General features: G+C 43.2%; 1 pseudogene; it reads left to right on the top strand.

Moving 5' to 3' along the window:
* The first annotated feature begins 2,539 nt into the window (after window positions 1-2,539).
* On the top strand, window positions 2,540-4,907 carry LOC129405074 (craniofacial development protein 2-like; annotated as a pseudogene).
* Window positions 4,908-5,857: the final 950 nt, after the last annotated feature.

Raw genomic sequence — 5,857 nt, 5'->3', positions numbered from 1 at the left:
TGAAATTTATTAGTTAAACAGGCGGGGGGGGGCTTAGGGTGGGGGGGCTAGGGGCGTGGGGGGGTTAGGGGTGTGGGGGTGCGGGGTGGAGCTATACTGGGATTCTTGGTGGTGGAATATGTGCACTGGTGAAGGGATGGGTATTCGAGCATTGTATAACTGAGATTTAAACCTGAAAACTTTGTAACTTTCCACATGGTGACTCAATAAAAAATTAAAAAAAAAAGAAATGGAGTGTGCTGGGCATCATGCCAGTGACCACTTATAGACATCACTCTAGCTCTTACATGTATGTGTGTCCCTGATCATATCCATCCTTGGGTTTTCAGCCACCATTACATGCCTGTTTTCTAGGTTTTGCTGTCAGCCTCCAGAACCCGACATGCATGCATGACTTGATGTTTATCATATTCCACCAGAGACCCATGTGACTGCTCCTGCTTCTGCCACAACACTGTTAGCTTCCAGCTCCAGATTACCTGAGATGTAGGTGCTGTGTGAAGGTGAGACATCACCGATCACACACAGTGCAGGTGTGTCATGCCATATACTCATTTTCACATCTCATGGAAAAGTTTTTGTTATATTCAACTGTGGTTAATCTTTTCGGTTTTTACAATGATTAACAATGATTTTACAATAGTTAACAATGAAGTTTCTCTATACAGTGTAACATGTATAATGTACAGAAACCTTGCCGCATATTTTCTGTGTGTGTTCATTTACATCATACAGCTGTTTCCTGGGTGTGTTCATTGACATCACTATAAAACATGATTAGATTTTAAGAAATCTACCATTTGCACATTAAGGTGTGACAGTTACCAGACTCTAGTTTTCTTTTCCTAAATTCCTGGTCTAATGGGACCAGACCTAAACATTGGGGGGTGTTGTTTGTCTTTTAGACCACCAGATCACCCAGTTTCATCCTTTATATATATCTTCTGAATAGCATTGAAGTTCAGTTCATGAACCTTGAGCATATAGACAAGGTCAGGCATTGCACACCTGGGATGTAGTCCAGAAATACCTCCTAAGACATGATTATAGGATTTCTACTTCCTTCCAGGTGCTGCAGATTGGCCCATGGTAGCCTGTGGACATGTTTGCCTTGCTTATCACTGGGACACAGGGAACATGGAGCAGGCAGGTCAGACACCACTGGACTTGCACATTGCATTGCTGTGATTAGATCCTAAGTGCCAGTTAATTCAATCTGTATCTTGTATGTGCAAGATCTGTGCCCCCCTTGCTGAAGTGTTTATTTTGTATTTTCACCATTGATTTTAAATGGGTAAGGGTCCAGACAGCATGCACTGCAGCTTGTTGGAGGTCCAGATTTCATCCCTACCACTAACTTCATGATCCCAAGCCCAGATTCAGACATTATTTCTGAGGACTGGTAGGTATATGTGTGTGCTTTCAGTGCAAAACCAAGTTAGAGCAAAATGTATTTCTTTTCCTTTTAATTGTATTAAAAGTTTTTTCCCCAGTACATCAGTTTACTTCTCAGTTTACTTACACTGAGTGCTAGTGCATATTTTGTAGATCCCACTTTCTCTGCATGCCCATTGTTTTGCCTTTACTCCCTTTTCAGCGTTGATGCTATGAATAGCCACATACAGTTCTTTGCCCACTATTTTATTCTGCGCAATGTGGAGATCTCAAGACTCCTAGTGAAATGATTTGAGGTATAGGATCTGTTTACATTTCCTTAAGCAGCATTGCCATATTTGCTTTGCATATTCTATTGCCGTATGGTCTTATTTCAGGTGTTTTTTTGGCAGGACATAGTCGAGCTTGACAGAACCAGGAGTAATCACTTAAGTGATGCTGGGAGTCTCTTTAGCTCTACTGATAAAAGCTAAGGAAAATTGTGTTGGTTCACTTTTAGATTTCATGCTGGGGCTTATATGACATGATGGTTCCTTATATCATTTTGGAGCTGTGAACAATTTACTCGATTCAAAAGCCCATTTGTTGTTTGATGACCCCTTTGTTGTGCAGGGTGGTGTAGTTACTAACTTCCTAGATAGTAGGAAGTGTGTACATTGATATTCAGAACTGGGTCTTTTCGGTTCCTGCTCTAGAAATGTATGCCTGTCTTTAATCATCCCCTACAGATTACAGACACATCATAAACACTTCCTACCCATTTTTCATCATTACCGCACCATATTTGATGGGGTTCAAATATGATGTGAATCATCGGAACACCTATAACGGCAAATAGAGTCTGCCCTAAAAGCCTTAATCCCTATTGGAGAGCCCGGCAAGCTACCAAGAGTATCCCGCCTGCATGGCAGACCCTGGCAAGCTATCCATGGCATATTCAATATGCTAAAAACAGTAACAACAATGGGCCTTATTCCCCTGACCTTGGAAGAACCCCCACTATGGCAGCGTTAAGAAGAACGAACAAGGAGAGGCTGATAAAATCTCAGGACCGAACTAGGCTGCCAAAACTAAAGGACTAAAATGACTGTTTGCACTTTTACACATGTACACTGGCAATGGAAGCATCCATTGAGGAGGCCTGATGGTGCAAGCGCGGAAGATCAAGTACGAGGTCATTGAATTGACTGAGACGAGAAGGCATCAAACGCATCACACCATTTTTTTTGTTGTTGTTGTTTTGTTTTTTAAATTTTATTAATTTTATTTTTTAAAAAATCAATATATTTTTTTAAATTTTATTGAATCACTGTGAGATCGTTACAAGCTTTCATGTTTGGGATACAATCACACAATGATCAACAGCCATCTCTCCATCAGTACACATTCCCCACCACCAATATCTTCAGTATACCCCCTCTAACCCACCCTCCCCCTGCCTCCATGGCAGACAATATTCCCCATACTCTCTCTCTACTTTTGGGCATTATGGCTTGCAACACAGACACTGAGAGGTCATCATGTTTGGTCCATTATCTACTTTCCGTACGCACCTTCCATCCTGACTAATTCCTCCAGCCATCATTTTCTTAGTGATCCCTTCTCTGTTCCATATGCCTTCTCTCCCCTGCTCATGAAGCAGTCTTCCAGCTATGGGGCAATCCTCCTGGCCCTTGTATCTACTGTCCTTGGGTGTCAGCCTCATGTGATGTTTTTCTATACTCCACAAATGAGTGCAGTCCTTCTATGTCTGTCCCTCTCTTTCTGACTCATTTAACTTTGCATGATACTCTCCATGTCTATGCATTTATAATCAAATTTCATGACTTCATCTCTCCTAACAGCTGCATAGTATTCCATTGTGTAGATGTACCAAAGTTTCTTTAACCAGTCATCTATTTTAGGGCACTAGGATTGTTTCCAGATTTTGGCTATTGTGAACAGTGCTGCAATGAACATATAGGTACAGATGTCATTTCTTTTCTTTTCTTTTCTTTTTTTTATTTGTTTGTTTGTTTTTGGGTCACACCTGGCGATGCATAGGGGTTACTCCTGGCTCATGCACTGAGGAATTACTCCTGGCGGTGCTCGGGGACCATATTGGATGCTGGGATTTGAACCCGGATCAGCTGCATGCAAGGCAAATGCCCTAGCCACTGTGCTATCGTTCCTGCCCCCAGATGTCATTTCTACTGTGCTTTTTTGCATCCTCGGGATATATTCCCAGAAGTGATATTGCAGGGTCATATGGAAGTTCAGCTTCTAGTTTTTGAAGGACCGTCCATATTGTTTTCCAGAAAGGTTGGACCAGTTGGCATTCCCACCAACAGTGAAAGAGTTTTCCCTCACATCTACGCCAGCACTGATTGCTTTTGTTCTTTTGAATGTGTGCCAGTCTCTGTGGTATGAGATGCTATCTCATTGTTGTTTTGATTTGCATCTCCCTGATGACTAGCAATGCATCACACCATTTTAGACACTGAAGAAGAACTGTTCCTCGGAACATGCAATACTAGGGGCATCGATGATGTTGGTGTCCTTGTCAACACGAACTTGGCCATGAGCATTGATTCGTTCGAATGCCTAAAAACCCGAATAGGATACTTATGTTTGAATAGATGTGACTTGTTTCCGGCAGTTTCTATCTTCGTTGTCTATGCACCAACATCCAACTATGACGAAGAAGAAATTGAGAAGTACCACATGGAGCTGGAGAAGTACTATAAAGAAGACCACACCTTCTACAAGGTCATTGTTGGTGATTTTAACACCAAGATAGGACCTAGAAGGTCACCCGAAGAACTCCACATTGGGACTCATGGCCTAGAATGGAATGAACAGGGTAAGAGACTATCTGAGTTCATCATGTTGACCAAGACCATCCATGGTAACTCGCAGTTCCAGAAGGCCGAATCTAAACGCTGGGCATGGGAGTCTCCCGGTGGACAGTACCACAGTGAAATTGACCGCATTATATTCAATCGATGGTTTTGCCTTACTGATGTTGCTATTGTCCCAAAATTACAAATGGGACCTGACCACCATCTCCTTCATGCAAAATTCTCCTTCACGGAGTGGGGAGAAAGGGCTGCAAAGTTTAAGAAGAGAACACCCAGAACAACCACCAACTGGGAGGTCTTTGGCACTACTGCAGCAATATGGGAAGATGCCATCGTTGACAACATCGACAAGGAACACAATCGATTGGTTCAGCACTTCCATGATTGTGTGAGGAATGCAGAGAGAGCGAGCCACAAAAAGTCGCCTGTTTTCGGAAACTCGAGCTCATTTGCCAACGTGGTCTGGCTTGAGCCTCAGGCAATCACAAGCTAATGTCCGAGCTCGGAAAGCTGTGCAGAGAAGCGATAAAGGAAGATCTCAGAGAAGAGAGAGCAGCAGTGTTGGCCGGCATGGCAGAAGCTGGGAAAAGTATTCAGAACACCCTCCTGTCTTTCACCAACTATAAGATCAAGATGACTGCCCTCTGATGTCCTGATGGATTTATCACATCTTCCAGAGGGCAATGGAAAAGATTATCCACGACTTCTACTCAGATCTCTTTGATAGCCACGTTCACCTGCCCACACACCAAATTCTGCAGGATGGATATGTCATTCCCAGTGTTGTCCCTTCCAAAATCCAGCAGGCCATTTTGTCAGTAAAGATGCGTACAGCACCCAGTCCAGAAAAGGTCAGACCTGAACACCTGAAGAATCTGCCTCCAGTGCTCGTCAGTACACTGGCTCGGCTCTTCACATGCTACCTGTCTGAATGCAAGATTCTGTCCCAGTGGAAAACCAGCAGGACCATCCTGTTGTATAAAAAGGGAGACATTCACGACATCAGCAACTATCACTTGATCTGCCTGTTGTCTACAAGTTATTCACTTGAGTCATCCTGAATAGGATTGGCAGAAGACTAGATGAAGGACAATAATGTGAGCAAGCCAGGTTCCGAAAAGGATTCTGCATGATCTAGCATATCCACATGGTGACCAAGCTCATTGAGGTTTCATGAGAGTTCAAGATGCTGCTCTGTCTAGCATTCATTGATTTAAAGAAGCCCTTTGATTCTCTTGAGACTGAAGTGGTCATCGAAGCTCTAGCCAAACAGGGTGCTCAAACTCAATACATCAAGATCCTCCGTGAGCTGCATTACGGATTCACCACCAGGATCTCACCTTTCTACAAAGAAGTTATCATCAATGTAAACAAAGGGGTTCGGCAGGGTGACACCATTTCACCAAAACTCTTCAGTACCACTCTCAAGAACATCATTCGACAACTGGAATGGGAGTGAAGATAGACGGTCAGCAACTACACCACCTCTGCTTTGCTGATGACATCATTCTCATAACACCAAATATCAGCCAAGCAGCACGAATGCTGGCCGACTTTGACTGTGAGCATGGAAAGGTCAGACTGCAGCTGAAACTCACAAAGACAATGTTCATGAGAAATGG

Source organism: Sorex araneus, chromosome 5 (assembly GCF_027595985.1).
Source record: "Sorex araneus isolate mSorAra2 chromosome 5, mSorAra2.pri, whole genome shotgun sequence".
Classification (NCBI taxonomy): domain Eukaryota; kingdom Metazoa; phylum Chordata; class Mammalia; order Eulipotyphla; family Soricidae; genus Sorex; species Sorex araneus.
Note: the sequence above shows the minus strand (reverse complement) of the source record. Positions and strands in the feature narration are given on the sequence as shown.